Here is a 15,167-nt window from a genome sequence, read left to right as displayed (position 1 = left end):
ATTAGAGAAATGCAAATCAAAACCACAATGAGATATCATCTCACACCCACCAGAATGGCCATTATCAACAAAACAGAAAATGACAAGTGCTGGAGAGGATGTGGAGAAAGAGGCACACTTATCCACTGTTGGTGGGAATGTCAAATGGTGCAACCACTGTGGAAGGCAGTTTGGCGGTTCCTCAAAAAGCTGAATATAGAATTGCCATACAACCCAGCAATACCATTGCTGGGTATCTACTCAAAGGACTTAAGGGCAAAGACACAAACGGACATTTGCACACCAATGTTTATAGCAGCATTATTTACAATTGCAAAGAGATGGAAACAGCCAAAATGTCCATCAACAGATGAGTGGCTAAACAAACTGTGGTATATACATACGATGGAATATTATGCAGCTTTAAGACAGAATAAACTTATGAAGCATGTAATAACATGGATGGACCTAGAGAACATTATGCTGAGTGAGTCTAGCCAAAAACTAAAGGACAAATACTGTATGGTCCCACTGATGTGAACCGACATTCGAGAATAAACTTGGAATATGTCATTGGTAACAGAGACCATCAGGAGTTAGAAATAGGGTAAGATAATGGGTAATTGGACCTGAAGGGATACAGACTGTGCAACAGGACTGGATACAAAAACTCAAAAATGGACAGCACAATACTACCTAATTGTAATGTAATTATGTTAAAACACTGAATGAAGCTGCATCTGAGCTATAGTTTTTTTTGTTTTTATATATTTTTTGTATTTTTTTCTCTATATTATCATTTTATTTATTTTTCTGTTGTCTTGCTATTTCTTTTTCTAAATCGATGCAAATGTACTAAGAAATGATGACCATACATCTATGTGATGATATTAAGAATTACTGATTGCATATGTAAAATGTAATGATTTCTAAATGTTGTCTTAGTTAATTTTTTTTTAATTAATTAAAAAAAAGAAAGAAAGAAAGAAAGATCTCCTGTGAGGATAATGACATCAGTAAATACAAATGTAAGTATTATTATATTTCTGGTTTGTAATGTCACCTTCTATTTCTTATAGGATCTAAAATGCAAATGCATAAAATGTAACTACATAAAAGTGGGGGTCAGAGGAGTATACAAACAGTTTATGTTGCTACTCAAGCTAACATGGTATCAAAGCAAATGAGATAATGACAGATTTAAGATGTTAAATTTAAGCCCCATGTGTGTAACTAAAAAGAAATTATCAGAGAACCTGCAAATTCAGAGAGACAGAAAATAGAGTATACATTACCAGGGATAGGGGACAGAGACAATGGGGAGCTAATACAAAATGAATGTAGGGTCTCTGATTTGGATGAAAGGAAAGCTTTAATAATGGATGCTGATGAGGGAACTGGAAATTGTGAATGTGATTAATCTCAATGAATGATATGCTCAGAAGTTGGAATGGGAAGATTTATGTTGTATATGTTTCCACAGTTAAAAAGAGAGAGACACTAAAGAGATAATGACAATTACAGGGATGAGCCAGGATCAAACAACATGGGATTGAGAAAGCCTTCTTGACCAAAAGAGGGAAGAGAGAAATGAGACAAAATAAAGATTCAGTAGCTGAGAGATTTCAAACAGAGTTGAGAAGTTATCCTGGAGGTTCATCTTATGCATTATATAGATATCCCTTTTTAGTTTATGGTGTATTGGAGCGGCTAGAGGGAAGTACCTGAAACTGTTAACCATATTTCAGTAGCCTTGATTTTTGAAGACTAATGTTTAACATTGTGATTGTGTGAATGTGAAAATCTTGTGGCTGACACTCCCTCTATCCACTGTATGGACGAACAAGTACAAAAATAAGGATAAAAAATAAATAAATAATGGGGGGATACAGGATAAAACAATTAGGTAGATTGCAATACTAGTGGTCAACAAGAGGGAGGGATAAAGGGTATGGGATATACCCTTTTTTTTTTCCTGGAGTGATGCAAATGTTCTAAAAATGACCATGGTGATGAATACACAACTATATGATGATATGGTGAGCCACTGATTGTATACTTCAAATGGACTGTATGGTATGTGAAGGTATCTCAATAAAAATACTTAAAAAAAAAGAGAGAAATAATGACAATTAAGTGCAATACATGATACTGATCGGATATAATAATGGAAAAAAAAAAAAAAAAAGGACAGTACTGGGCCATAAGAAAAAAATTGAAATACAGACTGTTAGCTTTAGATCAATGTTACATTTCTCAAACTTGATAAGTACATTTAAGGTGATTACATAACTGAATATCCTTGTTCATAGGACATATACATGGAAGTATTACATTCAAGGAGTTATATGTGTGCAAACTGCTTTTAAATGGTTATCAGACAGATATAGTTAGATATATGATAGACAGACACAGACAGATAAAGACAGATGGATGTGGTAAAGTTGACAAAATGTTAAAATTGGTGAATCTGGGTATCTGGGGGGATGGACGTATGCTGGAGTTTTATTTTTTCAATTGTCCTGTAGTTTGAAATTATTTCAAAATAAAAAGCCAAAAACATCTGTGTCTATATATTGAAACAAAATGGATGTGAATTTAGTGTAATGTAAATATAGTTTTACATTAAATGGTTCCCTTTTTCTTAGATAACATATTAAAATATAAATTTTAATGTTGGATAATTTGTGGATTTGATGCTCAGTTTTATTTAATTAGTGTTACATTACTGCTATTGCTGTTGTACTCAAGACTCACTGAAAAAAATATTTCTTCAGCTTTGGCATTTGGGATCATCTATTAGTAATTGCACTAGAAGTAAAAGTCTATATACCTCATCAGCTTCCTGCTTATAGTTCAAAGTTCACCTGCACATTACTTCTTCCACGTGAAGGTGGAGAAAAATAATGCAACCATATTCACAAACTGATTCTGTGGCCAACCAAGGAAAAGTAGTGGACAAATACAAGTATCAGAGCTTCTTAAAAAAACAGTACTACCAATACTTACAAGAGCTTCAGCCCACACCCAGATCACTTGAGAGTGCAAACGGTGAAGCATCCTGGGGTTCACAAGGCAGCAGTGATGGATGCAAGATGGTGACGGTGGCCATAGCTTTGAATGGAAAATGAGAACACAGAAAGGCCAAGCTACTCCAAACTCTCACCTGTGTGTTGAAACCTCAACTTTCCAGCAGATTATCATGCTTCAACTTTTGCAATGAAAAGGTTTTGAGAGACTGCATGGTCCATGAATCAAACCTGGGTCTCCCATGTGGAAGGTGAGCATTCTACCACTGAACCACCTGTGCACCCAGCAATGTACTTTTATTACTTATTTTTATGCTTCATCTCTTTCATGAATGTATTGATGCTGGTGAAATGCAATATACCAGAAGTAGATTGGGTTGTAACTATGGGGACTTATTAGCTTACAAATTTACAGTTTTTAAGGCTGTGAAAATGTCCAAATTAAGACACCAACAGGATGATACATTCTCCCTAAAGAAAGTTTGCTGGCAATCTAGTATACCTCTGTCACATGGGAAGGCACATGGTTAAGTCTGCTGGTCACTGTCTCCCTGTTTTCAGCTTCTGGCCAATAGAAAGAATGAGAAAGAAAAGACAGTAGAGCAACTTATTTAAGTAACTATTTAACTAACTGGAAGAAAAAAAGTCAACAAAGAATTATATCCAATAAAATTTAACTCTTAAAATGAAAACAAAGAATTCTGCAGATATACAAAAGCTAAAAGATTCATCACCACCAGAGCCACAGTACAAGAAATGTAACAGGAAGTCCTTTATTGAGAAGCATGAAAATATGGATTAAAATAGTGACTAAAGAAAGGAATTTTATATATATATATATATAATTTCTGTTAAATTATATATATAATTTATATATGTAATTCTTTGTATTTAAATACATAATTAAAATATTATAAGTATAAATATATGGATAATTATGTAAGATTATTTTCTTATTATTAGAAACTCTGGAAAAGATAATCTACTACTTACACAGAAATAATAACAATGTGCTATTGGATTTATAATATATCTATTAATAAAATGAATGATGAATATATTACTATCCAAAGTATACTATTGGAAGTTTCTTAGGCTATACCTGAAGTTGTATAATATCAAATGAATCTGCACTGTGATTTGTTATATATGTATACTATAAACCCTAAAGCAGTAATCAGCATTTGATAGCAAAGAAATACAGCTAACAAACCAATAAAGTGGATATACTTAACAATAAGGAAGCCATAAAAGGGGAGACAGGGAACAGGAACAAATGAAGTAAAACCAACAGCAATATGATATAAAGAAATCTTAACTATCAATAAGTATAATTATTCAAACACCACAATTAAAAGATAGAGATTTTCTCCTAAGACCCAACTCTATGATGCTTTCGAAAGTGCTGCTTTAACATAAAGACACAAATATGTTCAAAATATAACAGATAAATTAAAATGTAAACACTAATAGTAATATAAGGTACACTTCAGAGTAAAGATTATTTCCAGAGATAAAAAAGGTCATTCCATGGCAGTTTATCGGTCAATCAAACAAGATGACATAAAAATCCTAAGGGTTGTCACAGCAAAAACAGAGCTTCAAAATAAGTGAAGCAAACTGATAGAAGTACAAAGGGAAATAGACATATAAACAATTATGAGAAGAGATTTTTGATTCCACCCCTCTTTCTGTTAATTCCTAAGTCAGAAATCATATTCTGAATGGGTTCAGTCTTTTGAATACTGAGTAACCTTAAACACACTATATGGCCTAATTGGTAAACGTTCAATATGCATTTGAAAACCATGTGTAGTCTGAAGTTTTGTGGTAAAGTGTTTGTTCTACAATAGCAATTCGGTCAAGGTGATAGAGTGTGTTGTTTAATCTGGTATGTTTTCTTGATTTTTATCTAATTGTTTCATTCATTTTTTGTGAAACGAAATAAAAAGTTTAAGTTAAACAAAAAAACCCACCAACAACAACATGTCATCTTTCTAAGTGTCAATGTCTCCCTCTGTAAAATGAAAGAAACAGGCTAGAATCACAGGGAGGGAGAGGAGGGAGAAGTAGTCATATGATATCTGGAAAACCATTCAAATCAACCCACTCACATTTGGGGGGAGTATAAAATGGTACAAACCACTCACAGGGGTACTGAATTTGGCTGCATCTCTGAAAATTAAAAATGTATATACCCTTTGACCCAGTAATTCCATTTCTAGACGTTTACTGTTCAAGTAAACATACACACGAACACATAAACTATGTACAAGGACATTCATTGTAACACTGTTGTAGGAAAACCTGGAAACAACTTAAAAGCTGTTTAACCAGAAAACTAGTTACAAATTATGGTACAGCCATACAACGAAATAAATAAAAGTCAAAAGAATGAACAGCTCTAGATGTTCTAATATGGAATCATTTCTTACATATGTTAAGTAAAAAAATGCAAGGTGTGACTGGTATGTACCATGATGGCAGTGGATAGCTATGGGGACATGTGTATAAAGGCCTTTATAAGGTCTGTATAAGGTCACTATGCCAGTTTGAAACTATTACGTACGCAGAAAAGTCATATTTTAATCCTGATCCAACCTTGTGGGGTCAGCCACTTCTTTTAGTCTTGATTCAATATTGTAGGGTGGAAGCTTTTGATTAGATTATCTCCACAGAGATGTGGCATGCCCAATTGTGGGCATTAGATTATCTCCAAAGAGATGTGACTCCATTTTGATCTCCGTCTTGATTAGTTTACTAGACTCCTTTAAAAGGACTCTATTTTGGAGAAACTTCAGAGCAAAGGCAGAGAATAGTTGCTTCAGAGCTGACAGAGACACACAAAGTCACGGATGTTTGGAGATGCTTGGAGTGCCAACAGAGAGAGCAGATGTCTAGATATGGGTAGAGTCCAGCAGACACCATCATATGCCTTCCCATGAGATGCTAAGTAAGCCAGAACCTGGAGTTGTGTCCCGGAGAAGCTAAGTGAAGGATCATAGATGCTTAGAGAGGAAACTCCTAGCACCAGATACTGGAAGCACAGAACGGAGAACAAGGACCAGCAGATGCCAGCACATGTCTTCCCAGATCAACCTTCCTTGAACCTATGTGTCGTTCTCTGGTTGCCTTAGTTAGGACATATTTATGGCCTTAGAACTGTAAACTTGTATTTATTAAATTCCCTTTTTAAAAGCCGTTCCATTTCTGGTATTATTGCTTCCTAGCAGCATTAGCAAACCAATAATACAATCACAGATACTGAAAACTTCAACCATCTCTAGGCAGAGGTCAGGAAGACTATGGATTCAGGATAGGAGGGAGACTTATTTTCCTTTATATACTCTTTCATGATGTTGGAATTTTTTTTTCGCATAAGCATTTATTGTCTTCTTAAAAAAAAAAAAAAAGCAACCCAGATAAAGGGAAAAGTTCTTAGAGCAGTGTTACCACAAAAAGGAAGTATTAATAAAGGTAGCTATTAGTTAAAATTAAAGAAAAAATAACCACCAAGCAAGCAAAATTCTCTCCAGGCCTTCCTCTGAATCTAAAAGTCTGTGATTCTGCTTCTGTGAAGCCTGGCCACAGCCTCCTCAATTGTAGGGACATCACCTTCTGGCTCCACAGTGTACCCAAATGACCTTTCGAAAGCCCATGACAGTGCAAGTCCCTAACTCCTTCAACATCCTCCAATCAACAGATGAATGGATAAACAAAACACAGTGCATACAATGGAATATTATTCAGCCATAAAAAGGAATGAAAACCTGATACATGCTACAACATGGATAAATCCTGAAATCATTATGTTGCCTGAAATAAGCCAGACACAAAATGAAAAATATTATGATTTCACTTAGAATAAGCAAATTAATAGTGACAGAAAGTAGATTAGAGGTTACTAGGGACCTGGGGGAAGGGGATAGTGGGGAGTTTTGGGGTTCATGAAAAAGCCTTGGTAACAAATGGTGATGATAGTAGCACAACACTGTGAATGTAATTAATATCACTGACGAGTACACTGAAAATGGATAAAATGGGAAATTTTGTGTTATACATATTCCTGCAATAAAGAAAAAAAATTATAGTGGCTCTACACTAACCAATCTTTCAACATGTCACGTACAGCCGTTCAAGCTGATCCTAATTTCATCTACCAACCCTCCTGTCCTCACTCCATCCAGCTATGCTTAACCTCTCTCTGCTTCCCAAGGACAGTGGCCTCCTTCTACCCACAAGCCTGCTTGAGCTGGCACTGTTCCCTCTTTCCTGAATGCTGTCCATGCTGTCCACCACACACAGACTTCTATAGATCCTTCATGACCCAAAGGCCCACTCCTAGGAAAGTATTCCTCTCTACCCAGGGTAAGAGTGGTCTCTGCACAGCCTGACAGAGGCTCTGGAACTAGACTGAAAGGGTTCAAATCCTGACTACTGCCTCATCTGCTTCAGTGTATGGCTGTGTACATTGGCTTCAGTTTCCATCCCTGTAGAACAGGAATAAGTTCCTCTACAACATTTGAAAGGATTAAATGAGATAATTCATGGAAAGCATTTATCGCCTAGCCTGTCCAAAGCAAGTAAAAGATAATAGTTGTTATTATTATTATATTCATAGCACCTGTGATTTAATTATTTTCATCTACCTGTCGCTGGATTAGACTGTGAGCTCTGCAAAGATATGGACGAGACTTCCTCACTTTTGTATCCCAAGCACCTAGGCACTATACTTGGCAAAGGGGAGTACATAAATGTTTTTTCTGGTTCTGAATTTCACCAAGATGGTGAACAGTAACTAAAGAGATACCCAGTGAACAGCTTCCTGGACCCCACCATGCTTTACAATGCACTGATCACTCAGGCCACTTCAGACAGGAAGAAATAAGAAGAAACCAAGGGGCTTTTGGCCTTTCAGGGACAATCAAGCAGAGTGGAGGCCACTGGGATATGGAACCTGCCAGTTCCTGCCTAATGACCTCTTACAAGGTTGGGTGGGATGAAGATGGAGAGGTGGGGAATCAGAGGTACTGAAAGTCCTGCGAGTGCACTCCAGCAGGCCTTCAGTAAAAAACATGGAAGATTCACTTGGGAAGTGAGTACATGGAAGTGAACAGAGCCAAGTCATACCAGAGAAAGGATGGAAACAGACCTATAAAGAAAATTGTGAGAAGTCATTCTCACTATAAATATGGAAAGGTGAGCAAGACCCAGCTCCTGCCCTCAAGAAGCTTCTCAAATGAGAAGAGCGTTAAAGGAAAAGAAGGAACTTGGCAGGTAAAGGTGTGGAGGAGAGAGGACTGCATAATCAAAAGCATCCTGGTAGATTAGGGGACAGTGAAGCAGCTCTAAATAGCTGGGGGAGCCTGGAGGGTGGGGATGAAAATTGAACGATTAGGCTAAAAGTGTAAGTAAGACTGTCAAGGGCCTTGTATGACCTGCTAAAGCATTTTGGGCTTCATTCATCCCATGGGAAAAGGAAAACTGAGGGAGTTTTTAAGTAAACAAGTGACAGCATCAGATCTGTTTTTGAAAGGAGTGGCCAGGAAGGAAGATGTTCGCCCTTTCGTAGTCAATCCTCTCGCCCACCATCTTCTGGTTCTCAAGCTGCCTCAACAGCAAGCAGGTGGCAAGTGAAGAGATCCCCCGGGGAGATACGGCTAGCTCTAAAGCAGGGAACACTGCCTTGGGAAAAGGCTTCTGAAGGCATTCTCCCTGCCTAGGAAGGTTTTGAACGTTCCTCTTTTCCTATCTTATAAAATATCAGCTATGACCTCAAAAACCCTCAACATCGGGCTCGGCTAGGCCATTATTATTTTTATCTTCAGCAAATACAATAAGAAACTCATTTTTTTTTAAAAAAAAAAAAGGTATCTTTCGTTTTATTTATCAAAAGTAAAAACGGGTAGGGAGCGTCTGCATTCCCAACTGGCTCATTTTGAATTCTGGACAGCGCTGAGCCCCGATCTTGCCTCAACAGTTGGGTGTGGGCGGCACAGAGAGGGGCCTGGGAGAGGGGCCAGGATAGCTTTAAGGGAAGGAAAAGTTGGGTACTGTAACAGCAAATTTTCCCATGCCTTTTTCCTCCCATTAATTAAATGAACCTAAGCAAATTGGCTTCGATGTTTCAAGTTTCTTCTTTCAGAACGAACTATGCCAGCGCCCTGGCCTGGCCCCAGAAGGTCTCACGCAAAGTTCCTCAACAGTTGGGAGGGGTCGGCTCCTGTCCCGCACGTTTCCGGGGACCACCCCCCACCCGACGGGTCGCGCAAGGATGTGGGATGCGACTTAAGAAGTCAGATGATTTCTACCGGGAAAATAGGGATTTGGGATCGGGCCGGAGACCCCTCCCACCGCGCCCGGGAGCCACCTCCCCTTCCTGAGTGCACCCGGGCGGCGGCGACCGCGAGCACTCACCGAGACCGGCGTTGGGCGGGACCGCTGGGGACGAGGACGGCGGCTCCGCCTCGGTTCCGCGGCGGCGTCGCAGCCCGCCACACGCCCTCAGGGCCGCCGCCCGGCCCGCGGCTCGGAGCCCCGCGGCGGCGGCGGTGGCCTCGCCTCCATGGCGGGGGGAAGCGGTAGAGGGCAGCGGGACAGGCGGCTGTGATGGCGGCGACGTTGACGGTCCTGGGTCCGAGCTCGATCGCGCGCGGGTGCGCGCACGCGTCTCTGTCAGCCCCACACTAGCCGCAGCCTCGCTCGCGACCCGGCCTTGGCTGTAAGGCGCCTCCTTATTGGCCGTTTAGAGACGGACGCTGGTTGGCCGAAGCCGAACGGGCGTGTCCCAGCCCTCGCGGGCCCCGCCCAAGTGCGCCCCTGAGTGCTCTTCTCAGCCTGGGGCGCAGAGCTCGGATCGCGGGTCTCGAGATCTAACGATCTCATGGTCTCAGGGTCCGCGCGCGCTGAGAGGCGATCTCCACCGCGGCCCAGCTCTTGAGGAAACGGGACCCCAGACGAGCCGGCCGTCAGAGACTAACCCTTCTTCCTCTCTACAGTCCCAGGTCCCTGGACGTGGGCCTCCTTCCCAGTTTACAAATGCATGAATGGGCCAAATTCGGGCCACAAGTGAAACCGAATCGGCCTGAAACTCGAAAGCCGTCTTTTCCTCTTTCCACACCTGATCCATACGGCTTTTTTTCCTTTTTTTTTTTTTCACTCCCACACTAATTGCTTCAAGGTATTTAAAGAACTAGGATCTCACTGGGGAGAAGAACCTGCTAAGCCCCTAGAACGGGCGTGGCACGATCGGTGCCGTCTCACATCAAGTCAGCCCACCCCATCCCCACCCTAGCCCCGGGGAATCGGCCCCGCTTTCCTTGTGCGCATACAGGAGCCTGGCTCAACACCGAGCCGGGAAGAAGCACTACACGTAGTGCTCTGCTGTGTGGATGCGTTTGCCATAAACCTGGCCGGGAAGGGGAGGCTGAAAGTGCAAAAGAGGACGAGGAGCCGTCTCCAGCGTTCCCCGCACCGCGTCTCGCGCGCAGCGCCCAGAAGCCTTCGGTGCGTTAGTCGGCTGGCCGCGGGTTTCCAGGCAGAGTCTCTCCGGGGCCTCAGGGCCTGGCTGTCGGCGGCGGGAGGCACCACTGCACATCGCGGTGAGTGATAAATGAAACCTCCGGGTTGCGGCGCCCACGCGGGGTTCCTCGGGCGCTCCGGGACCCGCGCAGGGCGAAAGGCTGGACGTCGGCAGACTGGAGACAGATTGCACAGCTCCGCTTGCCGAGGACGGGTCCTCCCAGACCCGGAGTCCGCGCTGCCGGGAGTGGGTGGCGGCGAGCCCCTCCTCCAGGCCGGACTGCCCCTTCGGCCCCCTTACGCATCCCCGGCCTTGGCAGAGTCCCAAGTTTGACGCGTCCCAGGGCGGCCGCTTGGGCGTCCTCTCTCCTCGAGCGCCCGAAGGCAACGGTCGGTGGTGGAGAGGGTGCAGCGGGGAAATTTCTGCGCAAAACAAGGCATCCAGATCAGCTAACGTTTCCAAGGGGTTGGGTCGCCTGTCATCTCCAGTCCCCACAACCCCCTGCAGTCGGGGTACCAACTTGGGACTCTCTGCGCTCCCTCTACTCATATTTGTGGGGTATTATGGGTGAATGTATGCTGACCAAAGCCACGGCCTGGGAGAATGGGTGCTGCGAGGCCTCTCTCAAAACTATCCCTCACTGGCACGGAAGTACCCCTTTGAGTTGGTGTTGTGCCTCTCGCACTCTCTCCGCAGGGCCCGCCCAGTGGTGCCTATGAAATAACGAAGGAGCTGCTGCCTGATAGATTGACTACCCCGACCCAGAAGCCACATGCCCGTTCCCCCCGCAGTCAGTTCCAGGATAGGGTAAGAGGGCGGGTCCTTCCACCATTCACGTTTCCCAGGAAATCCAAGCTCAATTAATCAGGTGCACAAATTGGAAAAGTGAAAAAGCCTGTACTGAAAGTCTGGGGGGAAAACTGAGAAATAATGACTGCAAGTACAGCAAGAGGTACCCCTGTAACCAGGAAGGCAGCCCAGTTCGCTGGCCCCAGACCTACATATCAGTCCCCACCAAGTTAGTTTTGCCTAATCTTCATCTGACCTCCACTGTTATTTCCTATGTGTATCCTTTGGTTGATTCTTTAAAAAAAAAAAATTTTTTTTATTATGAAATATAACATATATACAAAAAAGCAATAAATATCAAAGTATATTGCAACAAGTAGTTATAGAACAGATATCAGAGTTTGGTGTGGGTTACAGTTCCGCCATTTTAGGTTTTCCTTCTAGCTGCTCCAAGACACTGGAGACTAAGAAGAAATAGTAATATAATGACTCAGCAGTCATACTCATTTGTTAAATCCTGACTTCTCTTTATAACTCCACCTTTTTAAAATATTTTTATTGAAATATATTTTTGAAAAAAAATCTTCACACACATACATTCCATACATGGTGTACACTCAATGGCTCGCAATATCATCACATAGTTATGTATTCATCACTATGATCATCTTTTAGAACATTTGCATCACTCCAGAAAAAGAAGAAAGAAAAAGCTCATACATACCATACCCTTACCCCTCCCTCTCATTGACCACTAGTATTTCTATCTACTCAATTTATTTTAACCTTTGTTCCCCTGTTATTTATTTATTTATCTATATATTTTTTTACTCATCTTTCCATACCCTGGATAAAAGGAGCATCATACACAGGGTTTTCACAATCACACAGTCACATTGTAAAAGTTATATCTTTATACAATCATCTTCAAGAATCAAAACTACTTCATGAGAACTGCTCTGCACTGTTCTCTGCCTCTGCGCTGACCTGAAGAAACTTGTCTCCAGGTATTTGGTTGAAAATATTTGATTATTTAGTGTGCTCTTTCACAGAACGTGTTTTCAAATAAATATATTAAAATCTCCAAAAAAAAAAAAAAAAAGAATCAAGGTTACTGGAACAGAGCTCAACAGTTTCAGATTCTTCCCTCCAGCCACTCCAAATACACCATAAACTAAAATGCATAAGAATAACCTCCGAGATATCCTCTCAACTCTGTTTGAAAGCTCTCAGCCACTGAAACTTTATTTTGTCTAATTTCTCTCTTCCCCCTTTTGGTCAGGAAGATTTTCTCAATCCCTTGATGCTGGGTCCCAGCTCATCCTGGAAGTCCTGCCCCACATTGCCAGGGAAATTTGCACTCCTGGGAGTCACATCCCACGTGGGGAGGCAGGGAGAGGGCAGTGAGTTCACTTGCAGTATCGGCTTAGAGAAAGGCCACATCTGAGCACAAAAGAGGTTCTCTGGGGGTGACTCTTAGGCCTAATTTTAAGTAGGCTTAGCCTATCCTTTGCAGGAATACGTTTCATGTGGGCGAACCCCAGATCAAGGGCTTGGTCTATTGAATTGGTTGTCCTCACTGCTTGTGAGAATATCAGAAATTCTCCAAATGGGGAAGTTGAATATGGCCTCCTTTCTCCGCAGTCCCCCAAGGGAACTGGTTGATTCATTTTTATTCATACACTTACTTAGGGTACCACAAAAGGGTTGGACATGCCACCCATTAAAATCAATAGGTATTAAAATAGTTCAGGGAACACAGCAGAATAGGATAGACTGAGTTCACCTCTGCTCCAAGAAACAGCTAGAGAAGGGACAGGAGGGCTACTGAGACGGCGATTCCAGGGTTGAAGTGACCCCAGAGAATCTTCTGCACCACATAGAGAGAGACCCTGGCTGCAAAAGCTGAGGAACTGAGAAAAAGAGAACCAGAGACCTTCCAGCTGGTGGCAAACAGCCTAATATGGAAACCCAGCACCCTCAGGAGTGCACAGATGGGGAGACAGGGGTTAGGAAGAAAGTCAAGCTGTGTTCCTTGAACGCGCTGCCCTCACTGGCACTGCCCTACAACTGGCAACTCACCCCACATCCCACACAGCTAAACCCCGTCACCTGCCCCCCATCCCCATGCTTCAAACGCCCCCACCCGCTAACACCCCCCAACACCCACCCAGCACCCCTCCCGCAGTGTGCGTGCCCACCCCCACCCTAAGCACCACGTCTCCTGCACAAGTGCAGTCTCACCCTACCCCTCCCAGGCCCTACCTCCCCCTCCCTGCCCCCTGAAGGCAGTCAGCAGCACATAAAGGCTATAGGAGCTTACCTCCATAACCAGGCTACACCTGTTCCCAACCCATACAGTTGTGCAACCCCATCCCGCCACCCCTGAGCTCTGCATGTGTACATCAGCATTCGGGCCTCCCAGATCTGCACATGTGCACGACCCCCAGTCACACACACCGAGCTCTGAAAAAGGGCTGACCTGTGCAGTTAGACCACATCTACCCTAGCCCAGGCAGGCGCAGTGCCAACCCGCTGCCCTGAGCTCTGCGCATGTGCAAAAAAGCCCCTGCACTCTAGACCAGTGCACACCAGGGCCCCTCCCCACAAACCCCTGCACCCACCAAGCGATATCTTCCCGCCACTGGGCACCCACACTCACAGGCAGAAAAGTAGAATCTCCAACCAGTGCCTGTACCTGTGCTGCAACACATCACCGCACTATTGTGCCCTGCCCCGCACCCTGCATCCTGCTCCACATTTATCCCTCAAATACTAGGCTTTACACTACTGAAGAAAATCTATTTCCAAAGAAAACCAATCATGATATTTACATGGCACAAACACAAGAAAATCATTAAGCATATGATATAGGCTGATATAGCTCAGCCTAATGACCAAATTAAAACACTAAGGGAGATACAGACACTGGAACAACTAATCAAAGATGTTCTACTCTGCTAAATAACTCTACTAAATAAAATAAATGGGATGGCTAGTGACATAAAGGAGACCAAGAAGACACTAGAACAGCATAAGGAGGAATTTGAAAGAATAAATAGAAAAATAGCAGATATCATGGAGATGAAAAAGATGCTGTAGACCAAATAAAAAACATACTAAAGACATGCAACAGCAGATTTGGAAGAATAAGTGAACTAGAAGACATAAGAAAGACTAAGCGAACCAAAGGACAGAACAACTGATTTTGAACACTCAAAACAACAAATAGCAAAAAAGATGGCAAAATTTGAATTGGATATCAGAGAAATGATGAAAAAACAGGGCACAAATATAAGAATTATTGGGGTCCCAGAAGGTGAAGAGAAAAGGGCTAGGAAGATTAATTGAGAATATAATGGGATAAAACTTCCCAACCCTTCAATGACATAAATATGCAAATAAAAGAAGCCCAATGAACACTAAATAGAATAAATCCAAATAGGCTTTCCCAAGACACATACTAATCAGGCTATCACATATTGAAGAGAAGCAGAAAACCCTGAAAGCAGCAAGAGAAAAACAATCTACTATATACGAGGGAAAGCAAATAAGACTGAGTTCAGACTATTCAACTGGTACTATGGAGGTGAGGAGACAGTGGTATGATATATTTAAGATCCTAAAAAGAAAGACTTCTGGTCAAGAATTCTGTACGCAGCCAAATTGTCCTTCAAAACTGAGGGAGATGCTCATGAATCATTCTCAAAGATAGACCATATGCTGGGTCACAAAGAAAGTCTCAATAACTTTAAAAAGATTGAAATCATACAAAACATAAAGGAATGAAGCTGGAAATCAATAATAGGCAGAGTGCCAGAAAATTCACAAATATATGGAGGCTCAAC

The 15,167-nt window shown here is 42.3% G+C and overlaps 1 protein-coding gene across 1 annotated transcript in view; it reads right to left on the bottom strand.

Moving 5' to 3' along the window:
* PTPRA (protein tyrosine phosphatase receptor type A) overlaps positions 1–9,522 on the bottom strand; it is a 253,295-nt gene extending 243,773 nt beyond the window's left edge. The window contains exon 1 of the mRNA XM_077112344.1: positions 9,426–9,522. The gene's annotated coding sequence lies outside the window, so the exon portion shown is untranslated. The remainder of the gene's footprint in view (positions 1–9,425) is intronic.
* Positions 9,523–15,167: the final 5,645 nt, after the last annotated feature.

This window comes from Tamandua tetradactyla, chromosome 1 (assembly GCF_023851605.1).
Source record: "Tamandua tetradactyla isolate mTamTet1 chromosome 1, mTamTet1.pri, whole genome shotgun sequence".
NCBI lineage: Eukaryota > Metazoa > Chordata > Mammalia > Pilosa > Myrmecophagidae > Tamandua > Tamandua tetradactyla.
Note: the sequence above shows the minus strand (reverse complement) of the source record. Positions and strands in the feature narration are given on the sequence as shown.